The sequence below is a fragment of the Phyllostomus discolor genome, chromosome 5 (assembly GCF_004126475.2).
Source record: "Phyllostomus discolor isolate MPI-MPIP mPhyDis1 chromosome 5, mPhyDis1.pri.v3, whole genome shotgun sequence".
Classification (NCBI taxonomy): domain Eukaryota; kingdom Metazoa; phylum Chordata; class Mammalia; order Chiroptera; family Phyllostomidae; genus Phyllostomus; species Phyllostomus discolor.
Window position 1 is genome coordinate 156819086 of NC_040907.2, and position 24343 is coordinate 156843428.

The window sequence follows — 24343 nt, forward strand, 5'->3', positions numbered from 1 at the left end:
AGTTCAAGAGACTTTTATGTATTTCTTGGGTTCTCTGATTCTTCCTGATTTATTATTGGAAGACTGTATGTTTCTAGGAATTTATCCACTTTGTCCAGGTTACCCAGTTTGTTGGCATATAATTGTTCATAATATTTTCTTACAATCTTTTGTATTTCTTTGGTGTCAGTAGTTATTTTTTCTCTTTCATTTCTGATTTTATTTATTTGGGTCCTTTCTCTTTTTTTCTTGATGAGTCTGGTTAAAGGTTTGTCAATCTTATCTTTTCAAAGAACTAGCTCTTGGATTCATTGATTTTTGTATTTTTTTAGACTCCATTTCATTTATTTCTGCTCTGATCTTTGTTATTTCCTTCCTTCTACTCACTTTGGGCTTTGTTTGTTGTTCTTTTTCAAGTTCCTTTAAGTGTGAAGTTAAATTATTTATTTGAGCTTTTTCTTCTTTTTTGAGATAGGCCTGTATGCTCTGACTTTCTCTCTTAGGACTGCTTTCCCTGTGTCCCACAGATTTTGGATGGTTGTGTCTTCATTTTCATTTTTTTCAAGGTATATTTTTATTTCTTCCTTGATCTTGTTGTTGACCCATTCATTGTTTAATAACATGTTATTTAGCTTCCATATCTTTGCATGTTTTTCAGTGTTCTTGTGACTGATTTCTAGTTTCATGACATTGTGGTCAGAGAAGATGCTTGATAGGATTTCAATCTTCTTAAACTTATTGAGACTTGTTTTGTGTCCTTACATGTGGTCTATCCTAGAAAATATCCCATGTGCACTTGAAAAGCATACATATTCTGCTGCTTTGGGGTGAAATGCTCTGAAGATGTTGATTAAATTCATTTGACCTAGTGTGTTGTTTAAGGCTGCTGTCTCCTTGTTGATTTCCTGTTTGGTAGATCCATTGAAGCCAATGGGGTGTTAAAAATCCTCAACTATGACTATTTCTGTCAATCTCTCCCTTTATGTTCATGAAGATTTGCTTTATGTATTTAGATGCTCTTATATTGGGTACATAAAAGCTTACTAGGGTTATATCCTCTTGTTGGATTGTTCCCTTTATCATTATATAGTGTCCTTCTTTGACTCTTACTATAGCCTTGGTTTAAAAGTCTGTTTTATCAGATATAAGTACTGCTACCCCAGTTTTTATTCTTTTCTGTTTGCATGAAATATCTTTTTTCAACCCTTTACTTTTTTTTTTGTTCTTCAATTACACTTGTCCCCAGTTTTCCCCCTTACTCTCCCCTGCCCTACCCACCCCCACTTCCCACATTCAATCCTCCCTCCACATTGTTGTTGTCCATGGGTCCTTTATGCATGTTCCTTGACTAGACTCTTCCCCTTCTTTCCCTCATTATCCCTCTCCCCCTCCCCTCTGGTCACTGTCAGTTTGTTCTTTATTTCCATGCCTCTGGTTCTATTTTGCTTGCTTGTTTGTTTTGTTGACTACGTTCCACTTGTAGGTGTGATCATATAATATTTGTCTTTTACCACCTGGCTTATTTCACTTAGCATGATACACTCCATTTCTATCCGTGCAGTTGTGAAGGGTAGGAGTTCCTTCTTTCTGCCTGGTACATAGTATTCTGTTGTGTAAATGTACCACAATTTTTGATCCTCTCATTTACTGATGGGTACTTAGGCTGTTTCCTGCACTTGGCTATTGTAAATAATGCTGTTATGAACATTGGGGTGCATAGGGTCTTTGAATTGGTGTTTCAAGATTTTTAGATTATAATCCCAGCAATGGAATTGCTGTGTCAAAAGGCAGTTCCATTTTTAGGTTTTTTTTTTTTTTTTTTTTTTTTTTTTGAGGACATTCCATACTGTTTTCCACAGTGGCTGCACCAGTCTGCATTCCTGGCAACAGTGTTCCAGTTTTCCCTTTTCTCCACACCCTTGCCAGCTCTTGCTGTTTGTTCATTTGTTTATGATGGCTATTCTGACTGGTGTGAAGTGGTATCTCACTGTGGTTTTAATTTGCATCTCTACTTTTGGTCTGTGTGTATCTTTTCATTTGAGATGGGTCTCTTGGAGGCATCACATATATGGGTCTTGTTTTCTTACCCATTCAGCTACCCTCTGTCTCTGGGTCAGAGCATTTAAGCCATTTACATGTAAGGTGTTTATTGGTAGATACATATGTAGTGCCATTTTATTGTTAGGCTGTTTTCCTCTGTTTTTATTTTTCTTTCTCTTTCCTCCTCCTCCTCTTTCTCCGACTCCGACTCCTCCTCCAACTCCTCCTCCTCCTCTTCTTCTTCCTCCTCTTCCTCTTCTTCTTCTTCTTCTTCTTCTCCTTCTCCTTCTCCCTCCTCCTCTTCCTCCTCCAAGCCCTTTAACATTGTGGCAGTACTGGTTTGGTGTTAACAAAGTCCTTTAGCTTTTTCTTATCTGGGAAACTCCTTGTTTCTCCTTCACTTTTAAATGATAACCTTGCTGGGTAAAGTAGCCTCAGTCGTAGGCCCTCTCTTTTCATCACCTTGAATATTTCATGCCACTCCCTTCTGGCTTGAAGTCTTTCTGTTGAGTATTCGGATGCCAGTCTAATTGGTGCTCCCTTTTAGGTAAATACCTGCTTTTCTCCTGTGGCTTACAGGGTTCTCTTCTTGGCTTTAAGACTCGTCATTTAAGCCCTGGCTGGCATAGCTCAGTGGACTGAGTGTGGACTGTGAACCAAAGTGTTGCAGGTTCGATTCCCAGCCAGGGTACATGCCTGGGTTGCAGGCCATGACCCCCAGCAACCACACATTGATGTTTCTCTCTCTCTCTTTCTATCTCCCTCCCTTCCCTCTCTAAAAATAAATAAATAAAATATTAAAAAAAGACTTGTCATTTAAATTATGATGTTTCTAGGTGTAGGCTTCTATGGGTCCAACTTGTTTGGGACTCTCTGAACTTCCTGGACCTATGTGACTTTTTTCTGCACTAGATTAGGGATGCTTTCTTTCATTATTTCTTCAAATAGGTTTTTGATCCCTTGCTTACTCTCTTCTTCTTCTGGTGTTCCCATGATGAGGATGTTGGTATGCTTCACTTTGCCCAAAATGTTTCTAAAGCTCTCCACACTTTTTATAATTCTTTTTTTTCTTTTTGCTGCTCTGCTTGGGTAATTTTTTCTACCTTGTCTTCCAAAACACTGATTCTGTCCTCTGCTTCATCTAACCCACTGTTTATTCCCTCTAGTGTGTTATTTATTTCAGATATTGCATTCTTTATTTCTGGCTGGTCCTTTCTTATGGTTTCTATGTCTTTTTTCTTGCTTTGAGTATCCTTATAATCATTACCCTAAATTCTCTATCTGATAAATTGCTTGCCTCCATTTCATCTAGATCTTCTGAAGAATTCACTTGCTTTTTCATTTGGGGCCTATATCTTTGTTTCCCATTTTGGCTGCTTTGTGTTTTCTGCTTTAGTTGTTAAACTAACCAGCTGCTAAATTGATTAGTTGTTAATCTAATCAAGCTGTAAGCATCTGGGCTTAAGCACCATAGGGTGGGACAGAGTAATTCCTGAAGGAGGGGCTATTGCCTCCCTTTAAGCTGATACCACTTGCAGGGGAGTGCTGTGCCTGAGAAAGATGGCTTGTACAGTATGGGGAATGACTCTGCACAAGGATCCTGGTCACTGTTTCTCAGTTCTCTCCCCAGAGCCTCCAACCCCAGACCCTCCTCAAGTGTCTCTTGCCCATTCTGCCCCTTTACCAGAGTCCAGGGTAAGTGGCTACAAGAAAAATTTTGTGCTTTGGCCCTTTTAGAGGCTCTCCATGTTTCCAGCAGTCTCTCCCTGGCTGACAGAAACCCTGCTGCTTTTCACAGCTGGATGTTATCTGGATTTCTTTCCAGCTCTAGTGCTGTAGGCTGGGTAGCCCAGCTTGGGGTTTGGACCCCACACTTCTCAGGAGGAACACTCTGGCTGCTGAAATATCCCTCTGGCACTTCAGTTGCTACCTGTGGGAGCTCAGCCAGCCCTTTTGCATCTCCTCCTCACTCCCTGCCAGTCATGTTATGGCGAAGTGGTTTCTTCTCTCTGTCCTTGGTTATAAGACTTGTCTCCAGTTAGTGTTCATTTGGTTATTCTGGATAATTTCTCTACAATTTAGTTGTAATTCCAGATTGGTCCTGGAAGGAGGTTAGTGTAGCTTCCACTTACTCTTCTTCTATCTTGGATCCTTAGGGACTATGAGGACAGGAAGTTCATTTGGGAACAAAATAATCTTACAATTAAAAAAAAAACTTATTAATGATATAGGCTATGTGAATTCTGTATCCTTCCCCTCATTGCTAATCCTGATTTAGCTATGGTCAAGGAGAAGAAAGGGCTAGCATACTCACACTAAGGTTTACTGACTTATCTTGATAACTTCTTTGGAGGATTTAAATGTTTAATAGTTTGTGATTGTTAATTTTATATGTCAGCTTTGACTGGGCTATGAGGTGCCTAAATATTTGGTCAAACATTATTCTATGTATCTGTCCAGTTGTTTTTGGATAAGATTAACATTTAAGTCAGTAGACTGAGTAAAGCAGATTGCCCTCCTCAATTTGTGTGGCCCCATCCAACCAATTGAAGGCCTTAATAGAATAGAAAGGCTGTCTCGTCATTGAGCAAAAGAGACTTCCTTCTGCCTGGCTGCCTTTGAACTGGAACATGGTTCTTAAGGAAAAACCTTTAGGCTCCAACAGAAACATTCACTTTTCCTGGGTCTCAAGCCTGCCAAACTATAGACTGGAACTCCACCACTGGCTTTCCTGGGTGTTTAGTTTGCCAGCTCACCCCAAAGGTCTTGGAACTCTCTCTCTCTTTCACACACACACACACACACATCCTATTTACTCTGTTTCTCTGGAGAATCCTAATATATACATTATTCATTCAAACACTTTTAATAACCTTCTAATATATTTTAGATTCTATTGAGGGGTATAAAAGAGATAAATACAATTCTTTCTACCTTTATGGAGATCTCAGGCCAACATGTGGGAAGTAGGGATGCTCTGATCATCAAGGAATCCTAGTTATACAACCAGGGTATGAGTAGAGGCAAGTGAAGATTTCACGCATACAAAAGGTGACAGTTGAGTTGGTCTGGAAGTTTTAATAGCAGTTCACCAGTAGAAAAACTGAGTAAAAGTAACAGAATGTAAGCTTAAAGGAAGCACAGATTTTTAAAAGTTTTGTTGAGTACTATAGCCTTAGTGCCTCAGAGGGGGTCTGACATATAACAGGATGTCAGGAATCATTTTTTGAGAGAAGAAGTTATTTCGAGGCAAAGAGCAGCACGCAAACAAAGGAAAAGAACCATGAAAGAGCACGACTAGGTGTTAAGGGTTGAGATTGTGAAGGGCCTTAGGTTATGTCTAAGAATTTGACCTGTATCCAAACTGATGCTCTCAAAACTGAAAATAGGATAATGCCACTCCTCTTCTAAAAACACTTACAGGCATCTTTCCATCACATTTAGGATAAAATTCAAACTCATTCAATGGCCACAAATATCTGCACTGGCCACATATCAACAATTTCATTTCTGGGCTCCATTCTCTGATCCACAGGAGCCTTCCTGCCCCAGGGTCTTTGCCTGTGTTTCTGCCTGGAATGTGCTTGCCCTTCCCACATGAGCAACCAAACTTCTAGATATCATTAAAGTCTTATTTTAAGTGTCAGCTTTTCTAGCACACCTTCCTTTAACCTACCAGGTAAAGTTGGGTCTCCATGGTATGTGCTATCGTAGCCCTATATACTTCCCATTGACAACATATTAGACAATAAATATTAGTAAAAATGTCCTTGTTTGTTTAGTATAGTCCCCCTCCACCTTCACCCACCCTTAATATAGGCAGACAGGCACAGGCACACAGGGACATGGACAAACACATGCATGGACACACCCATGCGCGTGATTTTAAGTTCCCATGGGAAAGGATCTGTGTGTATCTTATTCTTTGAGCGCCATATGTTTATCAGTTTTGTGCTAGCACTGAGAATTTAACTGTGCATATGTATTGAATGAATAAGTGAATGAATTAACTAGGGCAATGTATGGACCCTAATAGTCCTACCAGTGTTTTGATTTTCATGACTTCTCTGGCTCATAGCTCAACCATTTTAGGACATTGATTATAGATTCCTAGAGATTCTAAAGTGCTATAATCAGAACCTAGCAGTTGCAAATTAGGGGCTGGAGGCTGGGTAGCAATCAGAGCAGTCTGTGTCTGTGGGCAGAGGTGTATATAGGGGGTGATAAAGCAGGGAGGCGGGTGGAATGGCATGTGGGCACAAAGGGCAGCTAGAGAATGAGGGCCCTCCTGGGAATGATTTCTGATTTCCCCTAGCATCTGCTTCTCCCAAAGGCCACAGATCAGGAGTGTAAAATCTCCAAACACTAGCTCTGCAGGGTAATCTGTGTGGGAGAAACAATTCCCAGCTTGCAGGCATGGGTTTTGCTTACTTTTATTATACATTTTTCTGCTTTCTTTTCAAATGTTATTATTTCAACATCTCCCTGGTAACCTTGACAGGAACCATCTAGTCTAGCCTAATTCACAGTGAAATGCGACCATTCTTATTACTTAAGGCGGAGGACAGGGCTGGATGATTGACAAGCTGGAGGGCCTATTCCCATCTTAGGCAGTGGCTCTCTAGCTAATGAGATGCCTGTGGCTGTTAGAGCCCTGGGCTTCTTTTGGTACACTATTTCTTGAAAGGCTTGCCCCCAGATTATCCCTTTAAGGAGAGCTCTGTTTTGCTTGGCTCCAATGTGGAATCAGATGGGAAAACACAGTTTTCCAGCATGCTCAAAACTACATTTGAATTTCTTTCTTGATATGAAACATTTGAACCAATTCATTGTGATTTAGCTGATCTTTTACAGAGGCCAGGGAGAATACATTCTCTCAGAAAAAAAAAAAATCCTACAAAGGGAGAGGCAGAGCTTTCCTGGAAGAAAGCAGACACTTCTTCCCAGGAGTGAGCTGCAGCCGACTTGTGTCTGTTCAACACTTGCCTCTGTGTCGGGTATCTCGTTGAGCACTGTGTCAAACTTGATTTCACTGAAATCTCCCAACAGCCCTGCCAGGTAGGTCAGATTCTCATCATCAGGCAGATGACACCAAAGCTGAGAATTTAAGTGCTCAGCTCACATGCTCTGTAAGAGGCAAAATGGGAGCAAGGAATGTGAATTTCAAGCTTCAGGCATGGCCCTGAAATTTGAGGAAAGGTACTAGAATTCTCCAAGATTTCTTCAGTCAAGAAGGACCATGGTGTTGGGCAGAGTGGCAGGCTGTTAGTTACTTGCTAAGTATAGATGAGTGTCCACAGTAACAGCAAGCCCATACCAATCCATGTTTGGAAAGATATGATGAACACATGAGAGAACTAGAGGACAGTTAAATAGAAAGGGATGGGCCACACTGCAGTTGCCATTGGATATGTAAGAATAGATTGAAGACAGAGTGGCTACACGGGCATCATGGCTCTGTAAAGACAAAGCAGAGAGGGGCGTTCCAGGTGGGGGAACAGTGTGAGCAAACGAGGAACAGTAGTACCCTGCCTGGTCTGCAGGGGAATGGGAAGGGCTAGAGATGCTTTCAGTAATTGTCTAGGGCTGATTGCCTTGTAGCCTCCCTGCATAAATCCAGTTCTAACTGGCTTATATCTTTGGCCCATTGTTCCACCAGCAGAACTAATAGGCAAAGTGAAGGGGGAGAGAGAACATTTTGCCTAGAAAATGATGCAAACCCCAAAGTTGCAGAGGTTTAAAATTTTAAAAAAAGCAGAACCTTCTTTCCACTTAAGAAACAATGAGCACATGTGTAGTAGGGAATATGCTCTTAAATGCATAACGTGGAGCCCCAGCCCTGAGCTCAAATACATTGTTTAGCCTCCAGTAACTGCATCCGATAAAGTCATTGGCAATGAACCGGTGCTGCTTCCATTGATCTGTTTTTCAATTCTCTGTTGTTTGCTGGAAGAGCCTGACTTGACTTTGCCTGAAGTAAGTGATTCGAGTAATCGGCAAATCCAGTGGAACTCCCCAGTCATTACCTCTCGGGCTGGCTGCTGGATTCACATCCTTCAGGTTGTCATCGCACTTGCCATACACTCAGAGGCCCGCTATCCGTCATGCCAAAGACCATGAAAACTGAATGTGTGCCTGCAGAGGGGTTTGGGGATGTAACTGGGAGGTACTGGCAGCTGGCAGTGACTTAGAGGGAAAAAAGGCTTATTTTGACCAACAGATTGCTGTGTGGGGCTCAGAGCACAGGTTTTAAAGGTTGATGTTCTAGGGACTGTGCTCTGGTTGCCACTTAACCATGTTTGTGATCTTAGATGCTTTACTTACCCTCCCTCTGAGCTTCGGTTTCCTCACCTGAATGTGAGAATTAAGTTCAGTAACTTCCATTGTGGGATATTAGAGATGTTTGTAGTCTCCATAATCTAGTGATTAAGTAATGGGTCATCTGCAGGGAAGGACTTTAGACAAATAAAGCAGTAATCAGCAAACATTTTCTGGCCACAGATTCTTGTTGCGCCTCCTTGGCTCTTGTGATGTAGTATAAAATCAGCTGTAGACAATATATAATGAATGGGCACCATATTATAGACACATTTGACTTCACACAATTTTCACATCATAAAATATGGTTCTTCATTTGCTTCTCCTACCCCACCCTATGTACACTTAGCATTTAAAATGTAAAAACCATTGTTAGCTTTGAGGACATCCAAAACAGGTAGCAGCCAGAGTTGTCCCATGGGCTGTAATTTGCAGATCCTGAACTAGAGTATACATGGAGCTTAATCCATTGTGGATATGTTACAAATATCACTGAAAATTTTGACGCAGTTTCTATACAAACTTCCCCTATCCAGTGAGTAGTTCTCCAGTTGATGGGTCTTATGAATTACTGAAAAGCAAATTATTTCAAATGGCTTAGAAGTGTTCTCATTTCTGATCCAGAACCCATAGATGAGCCTCCCTCTTTCAAGAAGCCTTCCACAGTTCCTCTGCATCTTCCTCATTTTCTTTCATTGAATTCCTATCTAAAGTCTCAGGGTTTTGCTCACAGGTATATGTAGTTTGGTTTGCACTTTTTTTTTTTTAATGGAGCCAAATTTTGTAATGTCAGAAGCATCTGGCACCATTGAGCCCGAATGCCCGTAGTCCAACTGTCTGCTAGAGGTGCATGGTAGCCGCCCACTTCTGACTCGATGTGCTGGTTCCTGCCCACCTCGTACTCAAAGTACCTGCATCTGCTCCCACTGCTTCAGCTCACTCTTTGTGTGTTTGAGTTGCCCTTCTGTTGACTTTGTGATTCTTACTATAAACTCTACATCCAGGCTTTCATAGCTGGATTGTGTTTCTTACAGTTTCTTTTGAAAGTTTTAAAAATAGAGTTAAGTATAAAGATTAATGTCACATGTACCTGTGCACCAACTACCTGGAATTAATAAATATTAACATGTTACCACTTTGGCCTTAATTTTTAAAAGAAACGTGCCGGGCATCCCAGGTGGAGCTGGTCTTCCTGGGCCTGCCCGGTTCCAGATCCCTCATTCTCACACAGATCAATGGCTGCCATGAATTCCATGTATATCCTTCCAGTACATGTGTTGGTACATTTAGTACATACTTAATCATTCATAAAAATATAAATGCCATTGCTTTAAGTGTTTTAAAAACGTGTAATTTATCTAAATGCTATCATTCCCCAACACATGTCTGTCATTCAATGTTATGTCCGGCCCAGACCTTTCAGTGCTACATGGAATTCTATCAGCAGATGAATATGCACAACTTGTTTCTCCACTCTCCTATTGGTGGGCATTTTGCTGTTTCTCGCTTTGCATTTCTGCAAACAAAATGGTCCTATCTTTGTCCAAGAGCCTTCAGGGATATAAGTTCTCTGAGTGACACACCTTCAAGTGGAATTGCTAGGTCATTGTGACTTGGCATTGTCACCTTTATTTTGGAGTTTCCGAATTGTTTTACAGATTAGTCATCTTTGCCATTAGAATGTGAGGTCTTTTTCAGTCTGTAAGATTCATGAAGTGCAACTGTCTTATTCATCATCCCCCGCGGCACTGAACGTGGAGGCTCGTGCATAACGGGTGCTCAGCAGACATATGGTGAGTGAGTAATACTATTGGACGGGACTGCAGACTATTTAAGGGGAAGGGATGAATTTTACACTTTTTTTTTCTGGTATGTTTAGCTCTTGGTTCAAGATTTGACACAGAGTAGGAGACTGAGAAATTTAATGACGTAGGAAAACCAGGTGTCTCTCCTGCAGCTCCTCTCTCAGAGCTCTTTTAATTAATTTCCTCCTCTCTTACATGCCATCTTGAACATCCATTTTCACACTCTTGTTTCTGTCTCTTAGGTTCTCCTTCATCACCCAACTCCCAACTCATGTTTCACAGGTCCACAGACCACAATTTCTAACCCACAGTTATGGGTTTCAAGCCCATTCATGGAGCTTATTAAGCTTTAAGAATCAAAGTTGTTTGGACATAAAGTGATTTCTTTAATTTAATTTTTAAAAGTCAGCTTTCTTTCTTTTGCCTCTTCAGTTCTGTTGCCTTTCAGTCTCTGAATCTCCCCCTCCTTCCCTCCCAGTTCTTACTTTCAAGCTTTTTAATCCGTACCTCCCTCTTTCCACCATCTCACCCATCATTGTATCATGTAACTCAACACAGGCTCCGCTTGCAGGATTCTTTGCTGTTGATGCCCTGCCTATTTCTATTAAGGTCTTGTTCATGGCTCACTTTCGCTCAATGCAATTCCCCTGTAGCTGCTGACCTCCTTCACCACCAATACAATCTGTGCCCTAATGGGAAAACGGTCCGGTGGCATGGACGCACACCAGTAGCCAGGGATGTGGCCTGAATTCTGGAGACCTCCAATTGCTGGCCACTGATGGCTGACCTTCCCAGAACGCAAATCTTTCTGTTTTGATTTGAAACCTGTCCTTAGCAGCTTCCTCTGTGGAAGCAGAAAGGAGGGCTTGTGAAAGCAGGAGGCAAGAGGAGGTGTGGGAAGCCTAGACGTTTCAGAGAGAACTAGACTTTTAGAGGAATATTTCAAAAAGAACTCAGGGCTCCACGTGGATCAAGTTCCTCCTATCAAGAACGTTTCTTATATCTTTATTCAACAGTAGAAACTGAGTGTCTACCACGAGGTAGGCGCCGTCCTAGCTGTTTTAGGATGTGCGCCAGGGCACAGACAAGGTCTCTGCTGATGGGCAGTTTATATTATAAAGCCTCTTCTACACCTTACAGAAGAAAAATCAGTTTTGTATGAGGTTTATTTTAGCTCTAGGTTCATGAAATCTGTCTGCAATCCAATTCTGTGTCTTTAATGGTAGTGGTTGTAGAGAGAGAGGGCTGGAGGGTGGGGAAAGAAAAAGAAGGGGGAGGAGAGAAGTGAAAAGAAAGGAAAAGGGAGGAGAGAGAGGGAGAGAGAGAAGATATTACCATAAACCTCAGAGTTTCTCTAAGTTCCAAAGATTCTAATCCTGGCTGTGGCTTCACATTATGGCTTATCTCTTTGCTTGAGAAAGAACAGTACTTTCAATGAATGGAATGAGGTATCACAGAATATTAAAAGTAGTTACCTACATGGGGGGTTCAATTTTCTCAAGTATAGACTTTTATAATCTTCAAGACTTTTATAATGAGAATACATGCTTTTTATAATTAATAAAGGGAAATCATTTATCAAAATGTACACATGAAACAGTATACCCCAGTTAATAAAATAGAGGGGCTGCATGTAAGTGGATGACTCTGTGGGTCCTACTTCCTCTACCTTTGAGGTTGTGATCTAAAGGAAAGGAGAATCTTAACAACCCATCACCCTTTGCAGTGCTGCCTAATGCTCTGAGCAAATTAATACTAAATCATTGCAAATAAATAGGACACTAGAACCCAATCGAAGACAAGAATAGGAAACAGACAAATCTCACCCATGGGACAAAAATTCAGAAAATTGCTAGATATTGGCTTCTGAGGAAGCAATGCTCTAAATAATTTCTTCAAGGTCATCTGATTAATTTATGCTGCATTTATAAGTTATTGTATATTTTAAAAATTAATGAAAGATTTAATTATAGCAAAGTTGCCTGTGACCTTTTGTGGAATGACTTCATCATAAGTCTGCAGGAATTTGAGAACTGTTTTCAAGGTTTCTAATAATTGGGTCTCAAATTAATGACATCCAGCCCCCGAAAGGAGTCGAAGCTGGGTAAAAGGATTGAGGTGGGATTTGCTGTTTCCTAGCAATGGCTAATTCTGAGTCCTGCATGGAGGGGGTGGAGAAGATGGCGTGTGACTCACCGGAATCCATAGCAGATTTAGCTGTTTACTTAGAGAAATGAGAAATAAATCCAGTATGTCAGTGAAGGTGATTGCATGTAGTCAGACTGGGTCATTGCAGAGCACTGGATTTGGGGCACATTTATCTGTATGTCAACATGGTGGCAACTCCTGGACCAATGGACAAATTCTTCTGCCCTGACGCTCGCAAGGGTGCTCCCTCATTTACAAACTGAAGGTCTCTGTTTGCCCTCCAGCTGGCTGGCCACCAGTGAAGCCCAACTTAGACTCTGTCCATAGTATATATGGGCTCAATAAGAACAGCTAAGCTGTCCCTAGAGGGGGGCAGGGCTATTTCTCCAGGGACCAGGATACATCATTGTCTGTGTCTTTCTAGTAACTCATTTAATCCAAAAGGCTGAGTAAGAAAGACTCTCTGGAAGAATGGCTTATGAAAGAACATCCTTTCTCTCAGAAAAACTGGTAGCACACATCTGTAGTTCCAGAAAGGCAGGTTAGAGTTTGGAAAGCCCAGAGCACCCTTTAGATGTAGAAGTCTGGGAGAAAAACCTGCAAATTGTGGAAAATGGGTCTTGGTTGAAACTTTCCTTGGTTAACTATAGTTCTGAATGTGACCACTTCTCTACTCCTCATTCCTCCAGCAGTTGTTCATGACACTACTGTTATTTATAGTGTACCGTGATTCAACCAGCAGGCGCCATGGTTGCCCATGTGGGAGAAGGAGGTGGGTTCTGGAGAGCTGGGTTCTTGTTCTTTGTGTTCCCGAGCAGGCCACTGCCATACCTGAGCCTTGGTGTCCCCAGGCCGTATATGAAGGGTTTAGGCCAAAGGTTAATGCCTAAGGACCCTTCCAGCACCAAGACTTTATAATTCTGTTTTTCTTTGCTTCATGCCCCAGGACTCCCAGTTAGAGACTAAGCCAATAAGACTTGTCATAGTTGAGGTTCAAGAATGTAATTCCTCATCAATTAGATCCTGTAGACTTTGAGACAAATAGGTCCATAAATGGAGCTCTCTGGGTAAATCTCTACAGAATTCTTACCATCCCTCCTCCAACTATGTTTCCAGCTTTATATTATTTCATGGTGTTTCTCTCTTTTGTGCCTTTTGAGCTAGAGCCAAGAGTACCAAAGTACCAAAATGCATAGTCATATGGTTGCTAATGAGTCACACCCTTAAAAAGGAATATGAGCCTTTCTAAAAGCACAGTGTTGAGGACTATGTTATAACATTAGCAGCAACTGCCTAAGTTGGACTCCTGGCTCCAGCATCTACTTGCTGTGTAACTTTATTAGATGAAGTATTTAAGTTCTTTCTGCTTCAGCGTCTTCATCCATTAGATGGGAATGACAAATGAAATGAGATAATCTATGCAAAGTAGTTAGCATACTATGTGTTCAATAAATTCTTACTGATATTGGTATTTCTAATTATTATTGTTATTTGATTGACTTTTACTAACATATCTACTGTTTGAAAAGTCTTGTAGTAGATAGAGATCATGGAACTATAAAAAATTAAGTCATTCTATCTGCCAACAAAGTTCTCACACATTCAACAGAAGACATAAATATTATAGTTAGTACAATACAATCACATAAAATAATAATTTTAAATTATTCATTTTTATATTTATATTACACATTATAGATCTACAACACATTGAAACTTCAGAATTTTGTTAGGTATGATTATTCTCATTTTGCAAATGATGAAACTGCAGTCTAATTGGTATGTGTAAAGTACTTTCCATAGATCTAGGATTGGGGCTCAAATGTCTCCTGTCGGATGCCAACCCCTTTGTGTTTGACCACGTCACTACCTAGGCTCTCAGAAAATCAATGTATGGCAAACACTTACAACATGTAAGGTACAGCACGTGTAAGTTGCAAACTTCTAAGGGCTTAAAATTTAGCAAGTAGGATAAGAAACTTCTGTGCATACATATTCTCTGAATTGTGATACCTTATGGAAATGGTAAGATAGTCAAAGAACAGAGAAATACTGTAAAACTTCAGAGGAAAGTGATAGTTTTTTCTTTGAAGGAAGAAAATTTTAGAATTGAAGAGGAAGAAAGATTAATGGAGGGCAGAGAAGTTAGCATTGAGTTGAAACTAAAAAGAATAAATAAAGAATATAGAATAATCTGAAAGTCTGTGGAGTATTGTGGTTACACAATACAGAAACCTACAAAAAAGGATAAATGGAAAATTTGCAATATCTTAGAGAAATATTCTAATAACCTTCATGTACAAACTAACAGACCAAGCAGTCAAAAATTAGTATGTATTTGGATATGAGTAATACCATCAGCAAGCTTTATTTAGAAGACCTCCTCTTAAGAAATAGAGAACATACTTTTTTAAGCAAACATTTAGTATATATTTTTAAAATTGATTATCTGTTGGTTCACATGCAAACTTTGGAGTAATTACAAAGAGCTGGTATCATTGAGATCATGTTTTCTCTAAATAGTGTAATTAGATAAAAATTTTTAAATAAAATGATGATGAGGAAAATAAAGGGGGAAACCTCATAGTTTTGTTTCTTAAAGAGGAAATCAAAATCATCACAATGAAATATGTAGACTTGAAAAGCTTTTCCTTCCATCTCCTCCCCTCACCACCTGTGCCACAAATTACTGTATATATTTGACTTGAGATTTATAGAATGGGTAAGTACTGTGCAAGGTAAGATGTGGAGAAAGGTCTCCTAAGCAGAGGAAAAACAGACACAAGGAAATCACGCTTCTTTTCTGAAACAATTGGAATTCTATCTGAGCACAAGTAACAATGGGCCTGGCAGGAGATGATACTGCAAAGGCGGGTCGATGCCAGTGAAGGAGGCTCTTGAATAAAAATCAAAGCTCTTAGCATGATGTTCATGACTAAGTCTTGTGAGAGTTCAAGGATAAGAGTAGGTACCTTGGGAGTTTTCTACACAAAGGTTGAAGGTGTAGAAATAAATAGAATTTCCAAGGTCAAGTGTAGGGACTAAGAAGAAGGCTTAAGTTAGGATAATCAAAGATGAGAAGAAGAGGAGGAAGGAAAGAGGTACACTTAGAGAAGTAAAAGGAAACAAGGAGAACATGGTGGTGCCGAAGCAAAGGACTAGTTAAACTAAGGAAAGGCCTCTGCCTCTATGGAAGAAGATCATGGCCTCTTTATATGGAACATTAAAGTCTAGAAAAGGAAGAGATCATGCAGACATGGAATACCCGAGCATTCCTTCTAAGAAGAGGTGGTATTTATGTAGGGACTTGAGATGAGATTGGGGCAGGCAGAGAATAAAGGAAGATGTTTGTAGCAAATGGCATGTCAAAAACAAGGTCTGAATCAGGAATGTGTGTGTGTGTGTGTGTGTGTGTGTGTCTAGGGAATCTATTAAATGTTCCACAGCTTTTATCATTAGCACATGTGTGTGCACACACATGCACTTAAGTGTCTGTGCAGGGTAGGCATTTATACAAAGAGGAACAGAGAAGTTTAACTAGAACAAAGGGGGAAGGAAAGCTCAGAAAAGAATGTGAGGTTCAGATTGGGGATAGAGTGCTAGTTCTGGAAATGTGGGCTGTGTTCTGTAATCATAGTTTCTGGGCAGGCATGTGGTCTCATTGGAATAATACTTCAAGACAACTGTCTGGAAGGAGGTCGAGGATGTCTAATGAAGATGGCTATTTTGTCTAAACAAGTGAAATTAGTGAGGAGACAAGAGGTTTTCAGAGCATGGATTACAGTCTTCAGCTCAAGGAAGTGTAACCAGTGAGAGCTTTGGTTTCACATAAACGCCAACTTGAATCCCAGCTCAACCAGTATCTTGAACATGGGCCTGGAGCCTCAGCACCCTCCTCTGAAAATACTGTACCTCTGATTCTCAGGGCATCGTGTGGGGATTCAGGATGATAATAGCTGTGAAACTTTTAGCAGAGCCCCTGGCACATGATAATAATACCTTCAGTCATAGTCATTGCTATTATCAGGGCATGGGAATGAAACTCAAATGGAGTTAGTGAACGTGGGAGGTTTTTAGATGTGTAATGAAAAGGACTGACTATCGGGCAGGAGGTTAAGAGTGAGGACCAAGTTGAGGACTGTTTGCTGACGCAGGGGTTTCTAACCTGATGACTGAGAATTCAGCTGAGGCAATAGCAGAAAGAGGAAAGTCAGGAAGGAGCTGGTAGAGTCAGCTTGCCCTTGCTCTTGCTTTGGCCTTACTCTGCTTTTTAGGATTTTCTTAAGAAAGGTAAACATGGGAAGTTGGTGGTTAGAAAAGCTCAAAATTCAAGTGTTTGAGTCATGGAGGACCATAAGGGAAAGGGAGAGGTCTAGAGGCAGGTGCATGGCAATGCACCATTACCCTAATTGAGTTCAGTCACATGTTCCTACAAAAACCGGTCTGCAGTGAAGTCCTCCTTATCGAGTTGGCACTGTCTGATCTTTCTTTTGCACATTTCTAGTGGCTTCCTAGTGATGAATCGTCTCCTTTTCCTCTCTGTAGGACTGTGGTCAACCACTCTCTCCTTGAAACTTCTCTCAGCTTTGATAACTATGTAGAAAAATTGGTGTAATTAGAGATGGAAAAAAAAAGAACTGAGTTTCTAAGCAGGAGAGAATCAGCTGACCCAGAATTGCTCTCTGGTAAAGAGGAAAATATCTTTACAGAGCCTACTCCTCTAATTACATTTAGTGTGGCATTGTTTCCACCTACATTATAGCAATTATATACCAAGATCCCCTTTGAAATCATTTAATTAATGAGTAGGTAACCCTCTGTGTGTATGGAATTCTAATGAAGTCTTTTATTTTTGTGGACCAACTCCCTCCCACAAATTAATCACTCCTCTCCCCACAAGGCTTACTCAGGACTGGATGGTGGATTAGAGAAGGCGTGTTATTTAGGGTCCCAGCAACTCACAGTTGTCACTTGTGGAAATTCTAGCACAGTCCAGGATAACCAGGGACAGTGAAGCTGCTGCTATTTTCCACCTGAGATTGTTTCTGTCCTTCTAAACTCCAGAGGACACACAACTCAACCATGTTCTTTGGCCCAGAAATAAGGGCAGCTAAAGCTATTACCCCAATTTTAGAAGAAGTGAATGATTTAATAGATAAATTCTGTCCATTAATCAACCCAGAACTATTTATTGAGCATCTGTTATATGAAAGAAGTTCCAGTGGAGACAAAGATAAATGACTCTAGATAAATCCTTTGTGTATGGGCTCACCAGGAGATAGATAGCTTGTACACCTTAAGGTAGACATTGGGATTGAAAGAAAATAAACTCTTGGGCATTGTCTTGAAAAGGCCACATTTCATCTGGACTATTTCTGCATCCAATCCTTTAAGTATATATGTCAATGATTAAAAGTCATCTTCTGTAGGGATGCTTGAAAGATAAAGTGTTTTTTTGCTCAAGGTCAGCAGGCTAATTTAGTGGCAGGTTAGGACTAGGAAAAGAAACAATCTTCTACTTCCTTGCCTAATAGTCTCGCTATCATGACCAGATCAACTCTATGTTAAAAGTTAAACAACAGCACAAGAGCACAGGATGATCCTCTGTGACCAGAGTCACGATAGGACCAGAGGAGTTTAATTAAAAAAAGGCAAAGAGAGAAAGAGATGGTTTGTTAGGTTTATAGAGCCCAAGAAGGTACATCTTTAGTAGAGTGAAAAACTCTCATGAAAAAATCCAGGTGGCAAGGTAAAAAGAAAAAGAAAACCAGAAGTAATAAATTTTAATTGATTTTTCCCCCTAAAAATCCATATTGTGAGAAATGGCTTAGAGAATTCATTTATTTTGTCCTGTGGTAGGGAGCAACTTCTTCAGGGGAACTAAAAGGTAGGCTAACTGTCTACAGACAGTCATCTGTATTTATATATGAAGACTCTGCTTTCTCCAAGATTCTGTAGATTTTAAACACACACAAGACCAAAAAAAAATAAAAAATAAAAAACAAACAACCCCCCCCAAAACTCTGTATTTGACATTAGTATGTACTTTGAAAAAAGCATTTTGAACCACATTTATTGAAAGCCCTAGCTGAGCAGGGCCTTGGGTTAGATCCCTGGGGGTTCCAGTAACGGGAATGATGGTGGTGGGAATGAACATTTGCTGCCCATTGAGATTCCCAAGATTTGCATGTGCATGATCTCACATGATATAGTTTTGATTATGTTTCTAAAAATACAGGGGTGGGCAAAAATAGATTTACATCATACAACTAAATAATACAATATTAAATAAATAATAATGCAATGCTAAACCATTTTGTGTACTCACAACTGTGAATTTACTTTTTGCCCACCTCCCTACTTTGAATTAAGGAGAGAGACTAGGAATGCATTTCTGAAGGAGATATCCAAAATAGTTTTTCTTGGTAATTGCAAGGAAATCAGACTGTGGTTAACAGTGGATTTGGTCATGCTAGAAATTATTGCCTTGTTCCATTGACACTCAGTAATCAATCAGCCATTTTTTTGTTAGGTAGCAACTATTGAAAGGTTCTGTGGAGTACAAAGAAATATAATAATCATTCTCAGACTTAAGACCTTTTTAACTGGTTTTAAAAAATCTGACCAACAATATAAGAAAATTAAGAAATTAAGTTGTCTAGAGCAGTGTTTCTCAAAGGGTGGTCTTGGCATCAGCAATAGCAGCATCACTGGGGACCTAGAATTGTGTATAATCAGTCACCCAAAATATACTATTCAGAAAGTTTGGGGATGGGACAACCTATGCTTCACAAGCCTTCTAGGCAATTTTCATACAGGCAGTGGGAAAACTCTGGTCTAGAAATAACTGGACCATTTGAACTTCTGAGGAAACAGAGCTTACATTGCTGGAACAGTCTTTCTGAAAGAGACAGCACCTGATTTGGGAGTCACGTTGTCCTATTAGAGATATGCCATGTGGTCCTCCACCCTGCCCATTTCTTGAGTTTTCATGTTCAGCTGATGTATGAACCACTTTTCCCACCAGAAGATACCACAAATGGGACGAGTACGCTGCACCTACTTTATTGGCAATAAGCTTACGAACTTTAGAGGAGTATTTTCAGAAGATGAGCAACTTTTATATGGAAATTTTAATTTTATTACTAATTAGAAACTATCTGGGTTTTCTCTTTTCTCAATCCAGAACTAAGTGGACCTTGTCAATGTTTGCCACCCCAATGTGATGAGCATGGTCTCTCATGAGGGTCACCTTAATTTCTCTGCTGAGTGCTCACTGCCACAGATCCCGTCTTGATTTTCAACATCTGTTCTAAGGGTAGTTAGGAAAAAGAAGGAATGCTTGCATTTAAATTAGTCCTTATTTTGTCTCCTTCTTAGTTTGCTGTCATTTTTTTCAGCTTCTATGAGCTCTAGTCAGAAAAGCAATGAGTGGATACCACATTGAGCAGAACCAGGAAGCCAGATCTATGCAAAAGATCGACCCTGTGTCAGAGTCACCTATGCCCCACAGCAGGGGTCCCACAATAAACTTCTTTCTTCTCAGAACTGATCCTGGATGGAGATAGGGGGAGTACATTAATGTCTGAAAGTTGCTAAGGGTTTTTGTTTTGTTTTATTTAAAGATTTTTTATTTATTTATTTTTAGAGAGGGAAGGCCGGGGGGGTGGGGAGAGAGAGAGAGAGAGAGAGAGAGAGAGAGAGAGAGAGAGAGAGAGAAACATCAATGTGCAGTTGCTGGGGGTTATGGCCTGCAACCCAGGCATGTACCCTGGCTGGGAATTGAACCTGGGACACTTTGGTTCCTAGCCCGCACTCAATCCACTGAGCTACGCCAGCCAGGGCTCAAAGTTGCTGAGGGTTTTTAACTCACTGGTCTTAGTTGGAGTCCAATGAGAAAATAAGCAAAAAATAATAGTCCTAACATTAAATATTTAAAATTTTGCATCTGGCGTAGGTAAGAAACCACATGGAAGACAAGACTAGCACACTCCTAAGTGAAAATATTAGTATATCCATATACAGTCTGGGGAGAGACCTGGGACACACAGTCTAAGAAAACCTGGGATAGAAACCAAAGAAAGATGGATGAAAGGAATGCACCCACCAAGAATGCAGAAGAGAAGAATCTGAATTAGCCTACAAGTCCTGACTGGGGGCCTATTTTTGTGTTCAGTCCTGAAATGAGCACTCTGAGATCCTAAGCAGATATCCAAAAGAGCCGGGAGAAAACACCATGAACACCCCTAGAGGCTGAGGGGCAGTTAGGCCTTGCACCTGAATGATGCTTGTATCCCCCGCAACAAGAGCTCCGGGAGATGGTCAAGCCTGAGCATCTATGGGTCAAGTCCCATGCTTACTAATGCTTGAGCATTCCCTTCCTCTATGGGCAACTCTGTCTGTTGGAAAGATCTTTCACATTTTTTTAAACTTTCACACTTTTGTTTTTTGTTATTTTTTAATATTCAAGAGGTCTCCCTAGAATGCCCACTTATTGGTCTTCTCTCTCCTGCCCCTCCCTAAGTCATCTCCAGGTAGGTTAGCCATCATATTAATATCGCTTCTTCAACAGAGAGATGAAAAGTGGTCTCAAATCATATAGTCATCAGTATTAATTTCCCATAGCTGCTGCAATAAGTTACCACAAATTGGTTGCATAAAAGAATGGAAATGTGTTCTCTCACAGTTTTGAGGACCAGAGTCCAAGGTCAAAATGGTAGCAGGGCTGCACTCCCTGTAGTGTACTAGGGAGGATTTGTCCTGCGATTCCACCTTCTGGTGGCTCCAGGTGTTCCCTGACTTGTAGCCTCAGAAATCCCATCTTTGCCTGTGTCTTCACCTGGCCTTCTCTTCTCTGCATGTCTTCCTTCTTTTTATTATTTTTATTTTTAATTAAATTTATTGAGGTGATATTGGTTAATAAAATTACACAGGTTTCAAGCACAGAGTTCTATGAGAAATCATGTGCATATTGCATTGTGTGTTTATCACCTGAAGTCAGTTCTCCTTTCATCACCATATACTTGTCCCCTTTATGCTTTCCTACCTCCTCCACAGCACCCACCCTTTCCTTCTGGGAACCACCATGCTGTCGTCTGTGTCTATGAGTTATGTTTGTTTGTCTTGTTTGTTCATTCATTGTTTTCAGTTTAATATCCCACATATGAATGAAATCATATGGTTCCCTTTTCCAACTGACTTATCTTGCTTAGTGTGATAGTCTCAAGATCCAACTACATTGCTGCAAATGACCATATTTCATCTTTTCTTATGGCTGAGTTGTATTTTACTGTATATGTATGGACCACATCTTCTTCATCCAATTATCTATTGAGGGACACTTTTGTTTCTAGAGCTTAGCTACAGTGAATAATGCAGCCATGAACATACAGGTACATACATCTTCACAAATAAATGTTTAAACATTTGGGGGGAGGGTAGATACCCAGAAGAAGGGTTGCTGGGTCACACTGGATTTTGGGCTCACCTTGTAATCCAGGATAAAGGCATTTGGAGATTCTTAACTTACAAATCAAAGACCTTTTTCCAAATCAGTTCTCATTCATAGGTTTCCAGTCATATTTCTTTGGGAAGCCACTATTCATTCAGTGCATAATCTTAACCACTCTGTTTTTAATGGTTCTTAAACTTTGGAGACTTTGAACCCCTTTGAAAATCTGATAAAATATATGTAATTTCTCCATAGATAAATACAAATGCCAATAAATGCATATTTTTACTTAAAATTTCAGGAGATTCAAGCTCCACTATCACCACCAAAACCTACACGTGTACTGTCCATTGAGCTAGTTAGTCTATATCATTATTGATTGATGGCATACAAAAGTAACTACAATTCTTCTTTGTGATCTAGCATAGAGTAGACCATGATACTGTCTATTTTGTTCTAGATAATATATTGATACATAATTCTGTATTAATGTATTCTGATATCACCTTAAATATGTTTGTGTCTCTGAAGTGTATGCTTGTATTAATCACATTGTATATTAAAACTCGTAAGCTGCCATTATTATTATTATTAATTATTATTATTATTATCACTGAGTTTCACCAAGCCCCATTTCTTCTATCTAATATTTACGTAGTTGCCAAGGGGAGGGCCTGGCATTTCTTCCTGTTGTGTCACATGCTGTTAAATTAAACCCGTCTCTCATTCTGTCAAGTCCTTCTTGGGTCCTGATTCTGCCATCAAGGATATTGACTGTTTCTTCCAGCTTTATGTCATCAGAAAATGTGATTTTCAATGATGACCATTATTTTCATGTCTTCAAGTCATTAATAAAAATGATGAACAAGAAAGAGCAGACAGCAGAGCCTCGCCGCTGACTACTCACACCCTCCCTTGTGGCTGATTTTAATGCCTTAATTAGGTACTGTTCAACCACATAATTTTACTAGTGCCTGGCTCATATTTTTTCATCTTTTTTTCAAGACTGCTGTGGCAGACCGTGTCAGATGCTTGGCTGATAGGTAAATCATGTGCCTCGTATTTCCCTCTCCCGTCTGCCTGGTAATCCTTTCATAGAAAGGGATGGGATTAATCTGACATGATGTATTTTATGATCCATGAAATAACCGTAAACTATTTGGAGTAGGCAGAATGTTTGGTTTAGCATCACTAATAGCCAGCTACTCAAGAGTACTCCAATCAGGGAAGACTTGCTAGGGGAGGTGGCATTTGAATGTTGCAGGGTCTTGATAGGCTGGGTAAAGAAGGAAAAGACATTCATCAAAGTCTCCTCCCACTATTTTTTCCCCCCGATGAGCTTTCAGTTTAACTCTCCTCTCTTCAAACATAGAAATTTTTAATGAGTAAACTGTTTTGTTAAAGTATTAAAATGGATTGACTCATGACCTCTCCATGAAATGAATTAGAACTAAAAGGTAGAAATACCTTAGTTGAGGCCTGTTATGGATGTGTTGGGTAAGAAGAGCACTGGATATAGGAAGAATGCAAGAGAGCAGGGAGAACCAGGGAAGATACTTACATTAAGTTTGCTCTGCTCCACACAGCATTGGCTATATGATCCAGGACATTCAGACCCGTGGTTTCCACTACCCAGTGCTGATCTAAGACTCCTACAGAGACCATACAGCTTTATAAAAGTAGGGACCCTGAGTCTCCTCCTCAAAGTCTGTTTAATCTTCTTTAGACCAAGCTCTAAAAAGTTTTATTTAATGTTGAACCATTAGAACATTAAAAGTCATTTCTTGAGGTGTATTTAAGTTGTGTGATCTGTAGAACAATCCTATTTCTTTCCCTATTTTACCATTGTAACCAGCTCCCAAAGCATCCTCATATTTCAGATAGCAGAAGGAAATGTCCCCTGAGGACAGTTACTTTCGTGGTTGTGCTATAAGAGTACCTGAACTTGAGGGGAGGAAAATCCAGGGCTGGGGGCATGATTAAGTGTTGATGAAATGAAAGCCATCCAATTCCTTGGAAGACTTCAGTTGATTTAAGTTCCTGGCATGATTGGTCTCCCTTTTACATCACTGTGATAGATGTCTTGCATTATAATTATAAGACATGCCACCTGAATGGAGTATGGATGATCAATCTATTTTTATAGAAATAATTGATTATTCATATTTATAGGGCTATCAACTGCTGGGCTTTGAGAAGGTCGATATGGATTATCTAAGACACACACACGGTGTGCTTCTTCACTATACATAAATATGAGTTTCTTTTATGAGACTTCTGTGGTTTTTCAGGGAAGAGGGAGGAGGGTGGTATTCATAGGAATTGAGCAATGGGAATATAAAATAAAACCCTTCTATTCAGTCCAAATTTTGGAATTGGCAGGGTCATGTTTTTAATTAGCTAACCTACCTCTGTCCCAACACACATAGATACAATCTACTTTACAGGTAAGGAAACTGAGTCCTCATCAGTGGACATCAGTAAAGAAAACACCATTGCTTGGAATTGAGGACATACAAGGCTGTATTGCAAATTATAAATAAAAGTTCTATCTGGGTGGAGGATTTTGGACTCCTGGATGAATGTTTCCTTCTCCATAATT

General features: G+C 40.1%; 1 protein-coding gene across 2 annotated transcripts in view; it reads left to right on the forward strand.

Annotated features, from left to right (window-relative positions):
* Positions 1–24343, forward strand: part of SORCS3 (sortilin related VPS10 domain containing receptor 3) — a 551877-nt gene that overhangs the window by 478583 nt on the left and 48951 nt on the right. The window lies entirely within an intron of this gene.